Source organism: Protopterus annectens, chromosome 2.part2 (genome assembly GCF_019279795.1).
Source record: "Protopterus annectens isolate FY-2018-M chromosome 2.part2, PAN1.0, whole genome shotgun sequence".
NCBI classification, from domain to species: domain Eukaryota; kingdom Metazoa; phylum Chordata; order Ceratodontiformes; family Protopteridae; genus Protopterus; species Protopterus annectens.
Window position 1 is genome coordinate 648,499,596 of NC_056730.1, and position 20,274 is coordinate 648,519,869.

At 43.5% G+C, this 20,274-nt stretch overlaps 1 protein-coding gene across 1 annotated transcript in view; it reads right to left on the bottom strand.

The window, feature by feature from the left end:
- The window catches only part of TEX261 (testis expressed 261), a 719,138-nt gene that overhangs the window by 51,672 nt on the left and 647,192 nt on the right, over positions 1 to 20,274 (bottom strand). The window lies entirely within an intron of this gene.

Genomic DNA, 20,274 nt, shown 5'->3' on the forward strand with positions numbered 1-20,274 from the left:
AGTCATTCTGCATAGGGGTATGAATGAGTGCCTCCTGTTTGTTGATGTACCACATGACTGTGGTGTTGTCTGTCCTTATCATCAAATGGCCTTCTTTGAGGAATGGTCTGAATTTTTGGATTGCCAGTTTTACTGCCAGCATTTCTTTTGGTTTATGTGCAGGTGCAGCTGGTCCTGAGTCCACAATCCTTGCACGCATTTGTCCAGCATGTGCGCCCCCCATCCTAGGTCTGAGGCGTCTGTTGTGATGGTTTGGCTTGTTGAAAGTTGTGGAAGGGTAGGCCTGGGTTTGACTGGCATGCTTGAGCCCACCATAGGAACTCCTGTTTTAGGCATGGGATTAGTGGTATTTCTGCTTCTAGGCTGTGCCTGTGTTGAGACCATAAATTCTTTAGGTACCACTGTAGTTTTCTCATATGCAGTCTGGCATGTGGGACCAAGATTATGCATGATGCCATGAAGCCCAAGGCCTGCAGAACTTTTCTTGCTGTTAGCTTGTTCTGTTTTGTTAATGCCAAGAAGTAAAGAGGGAGTTCTTTTTGTTTTTCTGCAGTTAGGAATGCCATTTGTTTTACTGTGTCCAATTCCGGCGCCAAGAATGTTCTTGTTTGGGATGGTATCAGCCTTGACTTTTGTAAATTGACTGTGTATCCCAGGGCTTGTAGCAAGTAAATGACCCTTTGTAAATCTGTTGTCAGCTTGCTTTTGTTGTCCGCTTGTAGCAGGCAGTCGTCCAGGTATGGATAAATTTGGATTCCTGTAGTCTGCAGTGAGCGATTACTGATGCCAGGCATTTTATGAATACTCTGGGTGCAGTAGATAAGCCAAAGGGCAATGCTGAGAATTGATAATGCTCTGATCCTGCAAGAAATCTGAGGTATCTTCTGCAATTTGGTCGAATGGGGTGCAGGTATGCCTCCTTGAGATCTAGAGTTACCAGCCAACACTCCTTGCCCAGCATGGGAAGAAGTTGCTGTAGGGTCAGCATTTTGAATTTTGGGACAATGATATATGTGTTTAAGATGGACAGGTCGAGAATAGGTCTCCAACTTTTTTCTTTTCTTGGTACTAGGAAGAGTCTGGAATAGAATCCTTTGCCCTGTTCTGTTATTGGCACTCTTTCCACAGCTCTCATCTTTGTTAATTCCGCTATCTGCTGTAGAGCTTCTATTTTCTGATTTGGAGGTAGGTTTGGCATTCCTCTTTTACTGGTAAGGTGTGGAAGTGGAACCGGTAGCCTTGGTCTATGGTTTGCAAAATCCACTTGTCTTTTGTGATATAGTGCCAATTTTTCGAAAATAAGGCTAACTTTCCGCCTAATGGTGCTGCTATTTGCTCCCTGGTAGGCGGAGTTAGAGCCAAGTCACTGTGATTGTCCTGTTGCAGTGGTAGTGGTTGTGTCTGTGCCTCTGTTATTACCTTGCCACTGTCGTCCTCTGTAGGCACCTCCTCTGGATTGATTTCTGCCTCTGAGCGTCTATTCCTGCCCCTTTGGGATCTTGTGGAGTCAGGAAAGGACCAATTTTGGCAGGCCAGTTCCTGCTAAACCTTGGGGCTGAACCTGTAAGAAATCTTTAACTGTTTGTACAGATTTTGCCTTTTCTTCCATTTTCTTCATTACCTGCTGGGCAGGTGTACCAAATAAACTGGCCTTATCCATAGGAGCATCTAATAGCTTAGCTTTAACATGATCCGTAAGACCTGCTCTTTCAACCATGCATGTCTTCTTATCACTGTGCCAGTCATGGCTGATCTAAATGAAGCCTCCAGTGCATCATAGCCACATTTTAAGGAATGGTTACTAACCTGTTGTATGTTATTCACCATTTCTAATACATATTTTTTATCTATAGATTCATCAGAGGATACTTTTTTAGTTAACTGATCAAGCATAAACTCTTGGTATTGGATCATGTGAAACTGACAGTTTAAAGCTCTAGCTGAGAGAGTAGCAGAGGTGTAAACTTTTTTCCCCCATCTGTCCAAGGACCTGGATTCCCTCTCTGAAGGAATAGGGTTTTTTGCTGTGGTCGAGGCTACTGCCTTAGGCCCCTGGGAAATAGTTTCGGGGTCTGCCAGTGGGGCCTTGTATAGGTGGTGATGAGTGTCTGGAACCCTGTAAAATCTATCAGGTTTGGCAGGGGCTGGAGGTAAAGAATCAGGAGCAGTGCAGACATCATTAAATGCATCATCCACAACAGGCAAAACAGGAGGTATAGCTAAGGGCCTATGTTGTGGTAAATGCAGAAAAGTCCTAAGCCTTTTTCTTGAATCTGAGAAATCTTGTCCCTGCCATTGAAATTGTTCTCTCATGGCATGTAAGGTTTCCCCAAAGGAAAATTCCTCTGGTGGAGAGGCAGCTGGAATGGATTCTTCAGCATCGGAGTCTTCATAAGTAGAAAAGGATCCTCTGGCTGTTCTGTAATGTCGGAGTCATCCTCAGAATCATCAGAGGACACTGGCTCGGGGCTCTGTCCTAGGTCTCTTTTCTGGGGCTGAGAGGCCCTGTCTGGGTGAGATTGGGATCCCCTAATTAAGGATATTAAATCTTCTGCCAGAGTAAGCATTTGTGAACTAGAGGTGGGCCTGTGTGAGGGAGGTTTAACAGGCACTGACTTAGCAGATTTGGCTGCTTTAGCCCTGGCAAAGGCCTTGATAGACATGGCTGCAGGGGGTCTAGCAGCACCACGTGCTGGGGTAGAAACATCCAAAGGGATGGTGTCTGATAACTCACTAGAAACCACAATTGTAGGCAAAATTTCTGAGGCCGATTCAGGTAAGGTAGCAGGAGCCTCAGTAGTAGCCATGGATTCGGCTGAAGCTTGACCAGTTTTCTCGGTTTCGGCCGAAACCGAGACACTCATGCTTGCTTAACGTGGTTTCGCCGAAACCGCGGACCGCGAGTGTCGGTCTTTTTCCTTCGCTTTTAACAATTTGGGTAGTCGGAGGATCCGGCGGCATAATGTAAGCAAAGTCTGAGCGAAAAATTGTTCAGCAAACTCCGACCGACGCCTGAGCGTTCGTCGGTTGAAGGAAGCGCAGGCGAACAGGCTGCTACGCCGTGGTCTGGGCCTAAGCAAGGCAGACAGTAAGAGTGGAAATCTTTATGAGGTATTTGTTTCCCACAAGTTAAACAGTTATTGACTTTTTCTGACATCGGCTGAGGCAAGAAAGAGTCCCCAACGGGTACTTAGCTTTTAGAAGTCTTCGGATAGTATTCGGTAGTAGTAATCTCTGGATCTGACCGACCGGCACTTGCGAACAGCTTCTGCTTCGGCGCCACGGCAAGAAAGACTGAGGAAAATGGCGTCGGCTGATGCCTTTATACCGAAGACCAGCAGAGATGACGTCGGGTGAAGTGCGACATCAGCGAAGCGGACCCAGACTTTGGAATCCGGCCGACCGAAGGGCTGCCTGACGACAGGACAACCCATTTGTTATGACTGCAGATGCATCCATGAAGGACATCTTGGTTATATTCAACTGGACGTATAAGAGAATTTAAGTACCTTTATCTGCACTTTTTTTTAAAAAATACAGTATTTAACTTGATTTAAACTGTGTATGAAGGAGTGTTGAAGGAATTTTTAACTGAAGTTATTCTGCTCTTCAGTAACTTGAACTGAAGCTAGTGTTGGCTGAATTTTGTTATTTGCTAGTAATTACAGGTGTGGGGGTAGCCACATTCTTTGATTTCCTGTCCTTGCATATTTAAACTGGTGCATGTGAAATAATTCCTGCTTTAAAACCTCAGCTTGGCCAGCTAGAACTTGGTTATATTCAACTGGACGTATAAGGGAATTTAAGTACCTTTATCTGCACTTTTTTTTTTTAAATACAGTATTTAACTTGATTTAAACTGTGTATGAAGGAGTGTTGAAGGAATTTTTAACTGAAGTTATTCTGCTCTTCAGTAACTTGAACTGAAGCTAGTGTTGGCTGAATTTTGTTATTTGCTAGTAATTACAGGTGTGGGGGTAGCCACATTCTTTGATTTCCTGTCCTTGCATATTTAAACTGGTGCATGTGAAATAATTCCTGCTTTAAAACCTCAGCTTGGCCAGCTAGAACTTGGTTATATTCAACTGGACGTATAAGAGAATTTAAGTACCTTTATCTGCACTTTTTTTTTTTTAAAATACAGTATTTAACTTGATTTAAACTGTGTATGAAGGAGTGTTGAAGGAATTTTTAAATGAAGTTATTCTGCTCTTCAGTAACTTGAACTGAAGCTAGTGTTGGCTGAATTTTGTTATTTGCTAGTAATTACAGGTGTGGGGGTAGCCACATTCTTTGATTTCCTGTCCTTGCATATTTAAACTGGTGCATGTGAAATAATTCCTGCTTTAAAACCTCAGCTTGGCCAGCTAGAACTTGGTTATATTCAACTGGACGTATAAGAGAATTTAAGTACCTTTATCTGCACTTTTTTTTAAAATAAAATACAGTATTTAACTTGATTTAAACTGTGTATGAAGGAGTGTTGAAGGAATTTTTAACTGAAGTTATTCTGCTCTTCAGTAACTTGAACTGAAGCTAGTGTTGGCTGAATTTTGTTATTTGCTAGTAATTACAGGTGTGGGGGTAGCCACATTCTTTGATTTCCTGTCCTTGCATATTTAAACTGGTGCATGTGAAATAATTCCTGCTTTAAAACCTCAGCTTGGCCAGCTAGAACTTGGTTATATTCAACTGGACGTATAAGAGAATTTAAGTACCTTTATCTGCACTTTTTTTAAATACAGTGTTTAACTTGATTTAAACTGTGTATGAAGGAGTGTTGAAGGAATTTTTAAATGAAGTTATTCTGCTCTTCAGTTTTTCCCACCCACCAGCCCTGTTTTTGTTTTGGTGTTAATCTTAGTGGCATTGAAACTGCCCGCCCCTCAGCCTGCCTCTGGGCCCATCTCATTTGCTCACTTAAGCTTATTTCCTGCCTTTTTCTTGTTAAGTGGTACAGACTATTTGTAGGCTTCTGAGCCCCCAAGCCCTTCTGTGTTTGAGGGAAGCCTTCTAGCTTGTTTTTTTTTTCTTATAACTAGCCAGTTTTCTAGTTTCAGCACTCAAATCTGTTTCTTTGATCTCAGCACTTGTTCAGAAAAAAAAAAAAAAAAAAAAATTCATCTGCTTTTACTGTACTTGTGTTTCTACCTACTTCTTTTTACTTTTGCATCATCTTAAAATACTCAATTGTATTTATTACTGCTTGGTGTAACTCATTCTAAGCCTTTTGGTTTAAACACTTGGGCTTCGGACCAGTTAGTTGTTTTGCACTGAGAGGGTTTGTGGTCTGCACTGTTGTGGCAGAACAGGTAGCTTACATCCTTCTAGGTTGAGAACTGCTGATTGAGGGCTCAGTGTCTGTTATTCTAAAAGTGTATTAATTCTGGTTTAAGCACTTGGGCTTTCAAGCCAGTTATTTTACATTAAGAGGATTCGTGGTCTGCACTCTTGTGGGAGGAGAGGCTGGACTCTGCCCTTCTGAGCTGGGAATTTCTGGTTAAAGGTTTATAGTGCCTGAATATTTGAACTGTATCTTACTGAAATTGGTGCACCTTGTTTGCTCTAGCACAGACTAGATCCAGGCCTGCTGAATCTAGCTTTGTTTATATGCTTGTTGTTTGTTTGCTTGTTATTTCCCTGGAAGCTAATTCCACCTAATACGCAACTTCTCAGCGCTTCTGTGGATCACTAGTGATATCTGCATTGCTTACTGTACTTATTTCCTTGTTTCACTTAAAAGAAAGTTACTGTTTGTCGTTTTTGCATTTAGTTACTTGTAACACATTGCACTCAAGTTACCTGGCACTTGCTCACTAAAGCAATTATATAAGTCAGCACTAAAAATTAAAAGCACTACACCCTCACTCCCCACTGGCCCTTGTTTTCAATTAAGGATTTCCCAATATTATTCTAGCATGTCCAAAGGTCAGTTGTCAATCTCCTCTCGGTCCAGCTGGTGAATCTGGGAATCTTGAGGCAATGTTATAACTGCCTCATGTACACAGACAACCCTCTCCTCCTCCCACATAACACAAATACTTGAGAGATGCAGCTATTTAGCCAAACTGGAGGCTGAGCTCTCTCAACTCAGGACTAGCAAGACCAGACAGGAGGAGAAGGCAACTACACACACCACAAAACCAGCCTCACATAATGCTACCACTCCATTGAATCAAACACATAAACACACAAAGACATACTCGAGGCTCTGAGTAAAATTTACCTAAACAGCAGAGGCCTCCAAAGCAGACACCCAAACAACTGCTACCTCAAGACACCCCACAAGCAACACATAAACCACAAAAGCAGTGTGCAAAGCAGTCACAGCCCTTAAGGCCAAATACAACACCAAACATACTTGTCATAGGTGACTCCATAGTCAGACACACTGACGTCCCACTCACCAGGCTGAACAAGGAGAGGGTCACAGTAAGCTGCCTATCGGGCTAGAATCCGCCACATAACACAAGCACTGGTCACTCCACGGCAAGTACAAATATGACACAGTCATTGTCCATGCTGGTGTGAACGACCTGAGACGTACCTCCCTGGATTACATGAAAAGAGACATAGAGGAGCTCTCTGATTATGTAGCCCAGGCAGGTATGACCCTAACCCTGAGCAGTATCCTTCCTTCACCAAGAATGATGCCACAATATAGAGACAAGATGATCAGCTTTAACAATTGGCTTAATGTCTGGTGTCATTCAAAGGGGATCCAGTGTCTGTCTGCCTGGGATGACATGCTTGACAAGCCACGCTGCTTCGCAAGGGACGGCTTGCACCTGTCACCCCTGGGATTCCGGATATTGGCTAAGGCTCTTGCCACCCCAATAGTGCCTTTTTAGGCAAGGCTCAAATTCTAAACCTACCACCCTAGAAAACAAAATGGGAAGAAACTGAGGGTAATGCTGCTCAATGCCAAGAGTCTCAAGTCTAAAATGCACGCACTCGCGGCCCTTCTCAGTATGGAGAACATCGATGTCTGTGCTGTAACTGAAACCTGGTTCAAGGCTCCTGAGAGCACCTCGCCACTACTAGGTTTTACCTCATATCATGCGTTCCGCCCCAAAACCCGGACCACACCACAAAAGGAGGGGTGTATCCATATTCATAAAGGATACCCACACCTCCAGGTTGGTGGCAATGCACAAGCTTGAAACCATCCAGGTGCAACTAACCATAGGCAAAACTGCTCTACAAATTGTAGCATGCTACAGGCCACCCTCTCAAACTCAGGAACCCCACACAGCCTTCCTGAAGACACTGGAGGGTATAAATGTATCTCCAAACACCATCATATTGGGTGACTTCAACTACCTGAATATAGACTGGGAACATTACTCAAGCCCTAACTTTCTAGCCCAACGGTTCCTGGAGTTCATAAATTCAAATGCCATGGAACAGCTAGTCACTGTTCCCACGAGAGGAGAAAATATACTAGATCTCATTGTCACAAACATGGGGACAAAATGCTCCACACCGAAGTATATCCCTCATTGGTGAGATCTGATCATAAACTAATCTCACTGGAAATCTACATCCGCCCCACCCCAAACAAAAGACCATAGTGAAGAACTTCTCTAAAGCAAACTTCACACTACTCAAGACTGGTGTGGTATCCTTCAAGGCCCCTGAGCCAGAGGAAACCACAACCCAAGCTGCAGAAGCCCTTACAAATGCCTTCTATGAACACCTCCAGGACTGCATGGATCAGGCAATCCCAAATAAAACCAAGACTCTTTCCACAAAGGGCAAACGTCCAGTCTGGTGGACCCCAGCCATTAACAAACTTTACAATAAGAGGAGAAAGCTATTACATGATAGAACAAAATCCATAAAAGGGAAGTCACCCTGATCATTATTAGTAAAAAATACGAGCACTCATAAAATCAACTAAGGCCAATTTTGAGAGAAAAATTGCCATGGATTCAAAGGACAATCATAAGGCCTTTTTCAGCTATGTTAGGAACCTGGGTGGAAACTCCCAGATATGCTCAGAATTAGTCCAAAATGATACAAAAATCACTGAACCCACAGACATTGCCAACATACTGGCAGACAGGTTCAGTGCAAACTTCACCCCTCTCCCCTAAAGGAGAGATAACTATCCCAGCCGAGTGTAGCCTCCCGGACATCTCAAATGCGCAGGTGAAAGCTGCTCTCTCTAAAGCTAAAAACACAGCATCAATGGGACCGGATGGTGTCCCCGGCTGTGTGCTACACGAGCTAAATGAGGAATTAAACCCGCACATAAGGCAGCTGTTTAATCTCAGCCTTACCACAGGATCGTGCCCAAGGAGTGGCGTGCGGCAACTGTGGTCCCACTCCACAAAGGCGGCCTCACGGACCCTGGTAATTACGCCCCATAAGCTTAACAAGTCTAGTCTGCAAAGCTATGGAGAGGATCATAATGGAGCTCATAAACAAAGATATAGGGGACTTGCAGACATTGAACCCGACCCAGTTTGGCTTTGTCAAGGGAAGATCATGCCTTTTGAACTTGGTTGACTTCTTGAAACAGTCACCAAGGCCATTGATGAGGGAAAGGCAGTCCATACAGCCTACCTTGACCTTGCAAAGGCTTTCGACACAATACCCCACTCGGGTATTGTAGAAAAACTTACCAGCTTAAATGTAAACCCATATGTCACAAGATGGGTTGCAAACTGGCTTAAGGACAGAACCCACAGGGTTAGAGTTGCTGGCGCTGTGTCAGACTCCAAGCCGGTCACAAGTGGTGTCCCACAGGGCTCGGTCCTTGGCCCCTATTGTTTGGCATCTACTTCTCAGAAGTACAGGCCAACATGGGAGGACTTTGGCTGACAAAGTTTGCAGACGACTGCAAACTGGGCGCCATAGTGGAAAGTGCATCGGACACGGATATCCTTCAGAAGGGACTCACGGAAACAGATAGCTGGTGCCAGAGCCATGGCCTGAAGTTAAACGCCAAAAATGTATAGTCATACCCTTCGGGAAAAACAAGGTAACCCCAAGCTACCATATAGGTGGCAATCCACTAAGCACAGAAGAGGTTATCAGGGACCTGGGGACCCAGGTTGACAGTGGCCTTTCTTTGACACTCACGTTGCTAAAGTGGTTAGAAAGACCTTCTACATTGCCCACCTGATCATGAAGGGATTCACATCCAGATCTAGTGAGGTCATTGTTCCCCTGTACTCTTCACTTATCAGACCAATGATCGAGTACAATGCCCCATTCGGGATGTATCTCACCCGACATCTGCAGCAATTGGAGAGACCCCAAAAGTTCCTCACCAAAAGGATAAAGGGACTCCAAAATCTGTCATATGCTGCCAGATTGAAGAAACTCCAGCTCTATTCAGTCGCATACCGTCTGCTCAGAGGTGACATGTGCCCGACATACAAGGCCATGTCCAACCCGGAATTAATGGACATGCTCCACCTCAAAAAATCCAAATCCACCAAAACCACTAGAGCAAGCGACTTAAACCTTAGCACGGATATAAATAGGACGTGCTGGAGGGATAGATTTATCACTCAGAGACTCCCTATGCTGTGGAATAAAATCCCGGTCCATGTGAGGCAGAGCACCTCGCTGACTCTGTTCAAGAGAAAAATAGACCTGTGGATGGGAGATCGTAGGTTTACCCCGGGAATCATCTCTGTGTCACTGCTGGACAGAGGCACAACAAACTAATGGGCACAGTATTTTTTCATATAAGGGGTGGCGTAAGCCACAAAAATTTGGGCTAGGCTTATAAATGCCTTGGGGCAGATAGCCTAGTATAAACCTATGAACCTATAGGTAGAAGCTGTTGTAAGTTAAGCATTTTGAATTTTGGAATTACCAGGAAAGTATTGAGAAAGGATAGGTCCAGGATGGGACGCCAAGTTCCCTCTTTCCTGGGACCAAGGAATAGTCTGGAATAGGATCCTTTTGCAACTTGTTCTGAGGGCACAGGCTCTACTGCCCCTAGGGCTATTAGGTTTTGCACTTGTTTTAGTGCTTTTACCCACTGGTTTGGAGGTGGGTCTGGGTACCCTCTTGGAGGTGGTAGTTCTTGGAAATTGAATTTGTACTCCTGAGCAATGATTTTTAAGACCCACTGATCTTTTGTTATAAAGTTCCAATTTTCTCTGCAAAGAGATAGCCTTCCTCCTAGCGTTTGCTGTGGTGGAGGCAGGTAGAGATGGTAAAGGTAGTCATTGAGAGTTTTTAACATACATAGTTGTTCTTGAACTCCCTACTCTAGAGTTAGAGGGAGGCCACTGTTTAATTCTTTGCTGGCCCTGAGTTTGAACCGTGGTGGGTCTGCCCCAATGGGTTTTGCCTTGTGCCTGCCTGCTTGGTGCAGGAAAGGACCAGTGTTTAGAGGGAAACTTTCTGCTGAACCTAGGAGGTTGTACTTGAAGAAAATCTTTAACAGTCTGCACCAATTCAGCTTTGTCTTCCATCTTTCTAAGTACCTCTTCAGTTTTCTGTCCGAACAAGCGGTCTTTGTCAAGAGGTGAATCCATGATTTTAGCTTTGACATGATCAGGGAGAGGTTGTTCCTTCAACCATGCATGTCTTCTGATAACAAATCCTGTCACTGCTGTCCTGCTAGAAGCTTCTAGAGTGTCAAACCCACAATGCAAGGAGTGCTTTGCCACCTGAGATGAATAGTGCAGTAATTCTGCTATCTCTTTGTTATGGCTAAATCTGGTAAAGCAGAAATTTTCTGTTTCAAAAGTTCCAAAGTGTGCTGTTGATATTTTAACATATGGAACTGACAGTTTAGGACCCTTATATTCAAAGTTGCAGAGATATATATGTTTTTACCCCATATGTCTACGGCACTGGATTCTTTGTCTGAGGGAGTAGGATTCTTTGCAGAGGTAGCCTTAACTCCCTTAGGTCCCTGAGTAATCACCTCTGGGTCTGCTATAGGATTTCTGTAGAGGAATTTACGTGAGTCAGGTTTTCTGGGGGCAGGTGGAAGGGTGGATTCTTGGTAAACATCATCTACCACCTCCAAGATGGGTGGGATGGCTAAAGGCCTATGCTGGGGTAGGTCCAGAAACTCTCTTAGTCTTTTCTTGGATTGAAGGAAATCCGTTGATTCCCATAGGAAGTGTTCCCTGAGGGTGTGGAGGGCTTCCCCAAAGGAAGAATCCTCTGGAGGTGATGCAGAAGGAATAGATTCTTCTGTATCTGAGTCTTCATAGGCAGTAAGAGGATTTTCCTCTTCAACGACAGAGGAGTCAGATCCCTCTGAGTCTAAATCCGAAAGGATGTCTGGAGAAGGATCCCTTCTCCTTTTGGCTGGAGTGGCCTGATTACCCCGAATGAAAGTGATGAGATCCTCCGCCATTTTAAGCATTCTAATTTGAGGAGGGGGAGGAGTAGTGGAATGGAGACTTTCTGCTGTTTTCTTTGGAGTGGGTCTAAGTCTGGCCTGAATGGTATCCTTCGATGCCGGTGTGTTAGTCATAAGAGAGGGCGAAGGCCTTGAAATGAAATCTGAAGTGCGTGTGGTACCCTCGTAAGCTGGTGCCTGCTTAGCAGCTCCAGACCCAACAGAGGGTGAGACAGCCAAAGGGCTCATTAGACGATGCAAACATCTATGGCATACAGGCCTCTGAAAGGGTCTCAGTAGAGGCCTGCGAAAAAATTGAGTCGGGCATCAGGGGCTGCAAAAGCATCTCAGTGAATTCCGAAGAATTGATGACCCGTTTAGCGGTGGAGTCGTCGGAAGGCTTGGCCTTATGCGGTCTGTCTTTATCCTTATCTTTACGTTTTTGGAAGATCTGTGGTTTGCTGACTGACGGATGCCATATTGGTAGTCGGAGGTGGAAGATGAAAATTACTGGCTACAAACAGAGCTCTACGAAGAATAGTTCTAGCATTAAAAGGGGCACAGAACCGACAATGGGGTATGTCGTAATCTGGGCCTAAGCAAGTGATACAGTAAGAATGGAAGTCTCGGTGTGGTATTTGCTTTCCACAGGCGAGACAGTTATTGACTTTTTCGGACATCGGTTAGTGAAAGAAAAAGGAAGGATCCCCAACGGGGTACTTAGCTTTAGACGTTTTCAACTGAAGTTCGAAATCTAGAAACAGCCGACCAGCACTGTTGTGAATTGCTTTTGTTACGGGCTCCACTGCAAGAAAGACTGAGGTAATGACATCGCCTGCTCTCCTTCATAGCTCAGACGGACCTTACGTCACCCAGCAAGCGACAGCACAAAACCATGACTCTGGTATTCAGAGACTGAGGGTTACCACAACACGGATAACCCAATGGTGATGACTGCAGCAGTGAGAAAGGAAGACCATCCTTATTGACATTAGGAGTGCTTTTATGTGAGAGCTTGGCCTCCAGTGACATTGTGTACATACATCTGTCACATACCACATCAGTCTGAGAATTAACTGGCTGTCAGTAAATATGAAACAATTTCTACATTACCTCAGGATGCCCATATCCACCAAGGTGGTAATGGTGACTGTGGGAAAGTTCACAGCCATGGCAACAGACTGTTTTTTATCAGACAGCTGCAGTAAGAATATAAAATAATGCCAGGAGTATCCGGTTTGCAACTCTGGGGGCAGTGCTTGTTCTATGTGCACCTAGGTATTGGTGAAATTTCAATGGTGCTTTTACAGAAAAAAATGCCAGCTCAATGCATCTGTGCTACATAGGGCACTGCCAAATACTCGAGGGGAAACTAGTACGTACAGCATGACGACTTATGGATAAAGTATTTAGACAGACATTCTGAAGTTAGAAGCAAATCAAGCAGTGCTTACTGAAAAGAAAGAATAGCTCGTCAAGAATGATGAAAAGAGGGGAGTCACCTGAATGGCTACTGCCTGATTACTACTAGTGCTGGTCTCAGCCACAGCTTTACTCTGATGGGATACAATGCAAGTTTTCTTCCTCTGTCACCAGAAGCAAAATAAAAGCACTAATCCCAAGATGAAAAGCAGGCCACAGCCTGTTTGGTGATCCACAGACTTGTCACAGATGATGTAAGAGTCTGTCGGCTTGTTGTAGCCTTTTCCTAGTAGATGCCCTGAATAGCAACCAGGCCAATCAGGAAGGTCAAGCACAGACACTCACTTTCCAACCAGAAAGAGTCAGGAATCTAGGCACTCTGCCCCAGGGGTAAAATATAAGCACAAATTCCAAACTGGCACCTATGAAGCAGTTATTAGGCTTTCTGGTGATCAGCAGTTCCCAGGAAATAATGTTCCTATGCTCTCTCTCACCAGGAGCAAAACTGAAGCACTAATCCCCAAGATGACTACTGAGAGGCAGAATGTGGGCTCTCCAGTAATTGGTAGTCTTGGAGCAGATGTTGCAACATTTTACGGTAAGATGGAAAAATGGTTTAATATACTAAGAGCTGGAGTGTGCACTAAGAAAATATGAAAGTGTAACTTAAGCTTTAGCTATTAAAGTGGACAGCCACTAATTTTAAAAGAAGACAAACTGGAAGGGATGGGCACTTTGTATTCTGGTTCTTTGGAATACAGTGGGATGGCCAATAAATTTGAATAGTTGAAGAGAAGTGACTTCACAAAATGATAATTTTGTGCTTACTCACAGTAGCCAATGAAAGAGAAGAGGGAAGGAGATGTATGGTCAAATTAACATAAGGGGCAGGCAACTCGAAAGATGGTTGAGTTTAAAAACACAACAGCACCAGGGTGAGAGGGTACGGAAAAACTTAATTTCTGTGTGAGTCACAAGAAACACAGCTGTGGTCTCTTTCCTAGTTTAAATATCCAATTAAAAACAGAAAACAAGGAAAACACAATGCAAATAAAAAGAATCACAACATAACCTTTCCCTCACAGCAAGTTGTGGCGGAGTCTGGGTGAGCTTTTGTAATCTGCTCTGGACCTGCTCGTTGTTTGCTAGCAGGGTGTGCTCTGACAGTATATAAACACCCTGAAGGATCAAGTGATGACAGATAGCAAAACTCCAAGCCTGTACAGCTAGCCTGTATGACTTTGTGCTCCGTTTCTTGTTCATATACCAAATGACTGTAGTATTGCCTGTAAAACCCCTTAGAGGGCCAGGGATCCAAAGACAGTGGAGAACATGGAGAGCCAGAATCAGTTCTCTCATCCCCTTGACAGTGATATGGTCTGCTAGATGTGGAGAGACCAACCCCTTGTACCCTGACATCATTGGAGGAAGCTCCACAACCCTTATCAGAAGCATCAGTGTATAGCTCCTGGGTGGGAAAGGGAACCCGAAAAAGCAGGCAGGGATTCAGAGCGATCTGGTGAATCTACCAGAAGAACTTGAGCTTGCGGCAAGGTAATAGAGGAATGGGAAGATCAGAGGATGAAAATGCTGAAGCCAGATGGCTTTCTGCTACCACAAAAACATCCTCAAATGGAATCTGGCAAAAGGAGCCATAGGAATGGTGGATGACATGAACTTCAGACCTGGAATGAATTTCCTTGCAGGAAGCACTGAGAGAGAAATAATGTACTGAAAAACATTATCAACGACAGAACCTTTGGAGGAGGCAGCACAGCTATTAATGGCACAGTCTGAATCTTGCAGCCTAGAAAAACTTAGTCTTGAAGGAGTCAGCACAGGAATTTTGAGGTTCAAAGCAAACCACAGACTTTGTAGAAGCAGCATTGTAAATTTGAGATCCTGAATATGATGATACTGGGAGGCAGCTTGAATGACAGAAGTCATCTAAATAAGGGAAAATCTGATTTCCCTGAAGCCTGCTGAAGGTCACTACCGGGGCTAGACACTTGGTAAAAACTTTCAAGGCTATAGACAGACCAAAAGGAAAAGCACAGAACTGATAATGTCAGAAGACAGAGAAGAGAGGGTGAACTGAAATGTGAAGGTAAGCATCTTTGAAATCAAAAAACACCAGGAAAGCCTGGCAAAGCAGCAGAGAAAATGAAGAGACAGCATTCCCAAAAAAGGTACCTTCAGAAAAGTGTTGAGGAAAGAACAGAATGGGCCTCCAAGACCTCACCTTCCTGGGAAAACTAGAAACATCCTGGAATAAAACCCTGGTACCCTGTTGAAAAGGGGCAACATGCTGAATGGTTCTCTGCAATTAAAGATCTTGCAGAATTACAGGAAAATGAAGCAGCTGGCAAGGAGTAGGATGGACATTTTGGATAATGGACAGCACCCATGAGTTTGTGGTTATCAGTTGCCAAACAAGAAAGAATAGAGTTAACCAGAGGGAAAGACAAACCTGGCCAACAGGCAGAGGGGGCTGAATGTCAGATGGAAGCAAATTTGTCAAGAAAAGATGGCTTTTGATTCTTTGAATCCTGAGAAGATTTAATCAGTACAAACCGTCTAGGAGGACCTTTTACCCCTAAAAGGCTGTCTTGGCTGACTTCAGATGTAGGAAGGCTTAGAGGGGTAATTCCTCTGGAACCTAGGAACCAGAGACAAAAAGATTTTTTTGAGGTCCTACATAACTTTCCCTTCATCTTGAAGGGTCTTAAAACAGCTCAGCTGCAGCACAGCCACAGAGATTTTGGTTATCAAAAGGGAATCCATGAGCTTCAATTTGAGATCAAGGACAGCCTGTAAGTTTAACCAAGAATACCTTCTCCAGAAGCAGCTGCTCTAGAAGAAGCATTCAGCAGCATCATAACTACACTCTACAGAATGAAGAGAAGCAGTGCCCAGCACAGAAATGGTAGAAGACTTTGCCTCAGAATCAGCCAAATCATTCGGAATACTCCCAAGCTGACAGAGAAGAGACAGCACATATGGAGTCATATGGGTCTGGTTGTTATGGCCCTCAAAACTAAAGTGGCAGAAGTATACACTTTTCCCCTGTATCGATCCATACCACAACTGTCCTTTCCTGAAGGTAAAAGCTTAAATGAAGACAGCAATTTAAATGGCTTGTCAGTAGCCAAGGAATCACAGCAAGGTCAGAAGAAGGGCTTTTTTACAAAATGTTCTGGGATCCAGGGAATCTGTCAGGCTTAGCAGTAAGCTGGGAATCAGGAACTTGAGAAGCTGCAAAATTTCCATCAAAGCATCCAACACAGGCAGGCTGCAGAAAGACAGGGGGAATCAATCTGCAGGAGCTCAAAGTACCTCTTTTGGAAACTTGGGAACAATCACATTTAAAATGCACCATCATATGTAACACAGCATCAAAAAAGGATATTTCTTTCACAGGGGACTATGGAAAAAAGAATCCTTTTTCTCAGACCTTAAAGCAAAATGGAAATGGACATAAGAAGTGTAAGACAAAGACTCTTCCCCAGAACTCGAATTTAACACTCTGTCAGAGGGCTCAGACTCTGTATGCTGTTTAAAAGGAGTAGAGGACCATGGAAAGTTGTGTAAAATATTACCATATTGGTAGATGCCCTTCACTTCACTGATGCAGTATTCATAACATTAGGGGACCCTTGCCAAAGGTGGCCCGATGTTCGGCCAGTATACCAAAACCTTTAGGTTTCCTTAAAGTATGCCGTACGTCAAACATATGGTCCTTGCATAGCACCGGGCATAAAGGTGATGCCCGGATGTACCATCCTCAGAACTGAGAACCCCAATAGGAATGTCAGTCTAAGGAAAAGAAAAAGGTAACCAGAACATCCAGAAGGCGAAAGGACCAGGGAGAGGAGGGAGAGAGTGAATACTGCAACAGTGAAGAGAAGGACATCTTCAGTTATGTTAAGAATTTACATAACTGTACTATGTCCTTCCATTTCACTGTTACAATATTCATAATATTAGGGACAGTGCCAAAGCTCAGGAAGAAACGATGGGAGGAGGAAAGACCAGTAGAGCCCTATAGGAAGCCATGAAGAATGGCCCAAGCAAAACCAGCTCTAGCTCTGTAGATTCCATCTAACTTGTAGTGCATGGTAAATGTATGCACAGAAGTCCAGGTAGCTGCCTCAAGAATACAGTTAGTATCCAAACCTTTGAAAAAAGCATCAAAAGAAGCCACAGCCCTAGTAGAATAGGCTTAACATAATAAGGAAGGATCGTACCACGAAAGGAATAACAAAAATAACTAGCTTTTGAGATACAAGAATAAATAATCTGCTTGGATACAGCTAATCCTAAGGACCTAGGATGAAAGGAAACAAAGAGCTTATCAGACTTCCTAATAGTCTAGTTTTAGCCAAATAAAATCTGAGTTCTCTGTGCATATCCAATGTATGCAGCACCTACTCACTTGCAGATTGCAGAAAAGGGAAAAAAGTGGCCAAATGAATAGACACCCTGTCCTTATGACACAACAAAAAAGGAAGAGAAGCCATAAGTGCTTGGAGCTCAGACACCCGTTTGGCAGAAGTAATGGCTAACAAAAGTAGAGTCTTCCAAGAGCATGTTGCAAGGAAGCTGAAGCTGCAGGCTCAAAAGGAGCTTGAGTCAATTTTTCCTAAACAAAATTAAGATCCCAGGGAAGAGGAATAGGCTTCCTGGGAGGCCTAATATGAAGGATACCATTTAGGAATTGTTTAGCCTCAAATCTAGAAGCTAAAGGAGATAAAGGCAGAGACAGCTGATAAGCGGGCCTTAACAGAACGCTCCAGGGATCTAAACCTTGTCATCACAATGAACAAAATATGCTGGAGGGATAGGTTCCTGACCGAGAGACTCCCCATACTCTGGAATAGACTGCCCATACATGTCAAGCAGAGCGCCTCATTGGCCCTCTTCAAAAGGAACCTTGATGATTGGATGGGAGATAGGAAATTTACCGCGGGGATCATGTCAGTCGCCCTGCTAGACAGGGGTCCAGAGAAGTAAATATTGTGGGAAGAAATATCCAGGGAATTGTTATGGCTAGGCTTGTATAGGCCCTAGGGCCGATAGCCTAGTACCAACCTATGAACAAGTCAACCCAGAATCGAGCAATTCACAGAGATAAAAGAGAACTAAAGGGGCATCTACAGCAAGTGGATCCAGGTTACAAGAAAGCCATCAAACAGAAAACCTGTTCCATTTGGACAAGTAGTGTAGATCAATGTGTGTGTATGCACCTTTAAGAAGCTATCCAAGTGCTTGCACAAGTGTATAAATACTGAGCATGTGCGAGCCTGACTGCCATTTTGCAGTAAGATGTTGAGATGTAAGCATGTACAGTGGATATAAAAAGTTTACACACCCCTGTTAAAATGCCAGGTTTTTGTGATATAAAAAAATAAGACCACAATAAATCATTTCAAAACTTTTCCCGCCTTTAATGTGACCTATAACCTGTACAATTCAATTGAAAAACAAATCTGTTAGGAGAAAAATATAAAAAATAAAAAAAACTTATAAGACGCTGGTTGCATAAGTGGGCACACCCTTAAACTAATACTTTGTTGTGTGTGCATACCCTTAAACTAATACTTAGTTGAAGCACCTTTTGATTTAATTACAACATTCAGTCTTCTGGGGTAGGAGTCTTTCAGCATGGCACATCCTGACTTGGCAATATTTGCCCACTCTTCCATGCAAAAGCACTCCAAATCTGTTAAGATTGAGAGGGCATCTCTTGTGCACAGCCCTCTTCAGGTCACCCCACAGATTTTCTATTGGATTTAGGTCTGGGCTCTGGTTGGACCATTCCAAAACTTTAATTTTCTTCTGGCAAAACCATTCTTTTGCTGATATGGATGTATGCTTGGGGTCAATGTCATGTTGAAAGGTGAAATTCCTCTTCATCTTCATCTTTCTACCAGAAGCCTGAAGGTTTTGGGCCAAAAGTGACTGGTATTTGGAACTGTTCATAATTCCCTCCACCTTGACTAAAGCCCCAGTTCCAGCTGAAGAAAAACAACCCCAAAGCATGATACTGCCACCACCATGCTTCACCGTGGGGGATGGTGTTCTTTTGGTGATGCGAAGTTTTGTTTTTGCACCAAACATACCTTATGGAATTGTGGCCAAAAAGTTCAACTTTTGGTCTCATCAGACATCAACACATTTTCTCACATACTTTTGGGAAACGATGTACTGTTTTACAAATTTTAGCAGGGCCTGGATGTTTTTCTGTGTAAGAAAAGGTTTCCGTCTTGCAACCCTACCCCATAGTCCAGACATATGGTGAATATGGGAGATTGTTGTCACATGTAGTACACAACCAGTACTTGCCAGAAATTTCTGCAGCTCCTTCAGTGTTGCTGTAGGTCTCTTGGTAGCCTCCCTGTCCAGTTTTCGTTTCGTCTTTTCATCAATTTTGGAGGGACATCCAGTTCTTTGCAACGTCACTGTTGTCCCATATTTTCTCCTCTTTTTGAAGACTGTCTTCATTGTGTTCCATGGTATATCCAATGCTGTGGAAATTATTTTGTACCCTTCTTCTGACTGATACCTTTCAACAATGAGATCCCTTTGATGCTTTGTAAGCCATCTGCGAACCATGGCTTTTTGCTGTAGCAGGCAACTGAGCAAATCTCAGAAAAATCCTACTAGGACAGCTGCACTTTATTTGGGGTTAATCAGAGTCTTTTAATTGATGGCAGGTGAGTACCCAAGAAGACAGAATGTTGTAATTAAGCCAAAAGGTGCATCAACAAAGTATTAGTTTAAGGGTGTGCACCCACAACAAAGTATTACTTTAAGGGTGTGCATACCTATGCAACCAGCATATTGTATGTTTTTTTATTTTTTATATTTTTTACCCCAACAGATTTGTTTGTTTTTCAACTGAACTGTACACGTTACAGGTCACATTAAAGGTGGGAAAAGTTTTGAAATTATTTATTGTGGTCTCATTTTTTTTATATCACAAAAAAAGAAGTTATGTCTTACTATAACGTTCCATCTGTGTTGTTGATCTTCGTTCATTCATTATTGATGGGTTATTGGTTCCGTCCTCGGAACCGAGCCAGCCAATATCAAGCTTGTGTCAGCTAAACACTCTCGAGCCAAGGTCCTACCCAGAATACTCTGCTCCCTGTTACCTCAGATTCAGTTTGCAAGTTGACAGATAAAAGTAGAGGCTACCTCTGGTCATAACAGACCTAGCAGAAAGAGGTGCATAAGATCAACCTAGAACCTCAGGATGGGGGACGGAGGGTGGGAAGTAATGAATGAATGAAGAACAACAACACAGATGGAATGTTATGGTAAGACATAACTTCTTTATCTGATGTTGTTAATCTTCGTTCATTCCTTACTGATGGGACAGAGTCCCCAGCTACCTGTATTCCTGGGTGGCCCTCATAGAAGGACATTCCCGGGCACCACGGAACCAAAGGAAGCTTTATCTCTGGAGACCAAGTCCAATTTGTAATGAAGAATAAAGGTATGAGGTTTGGCCCAAGTTGCAG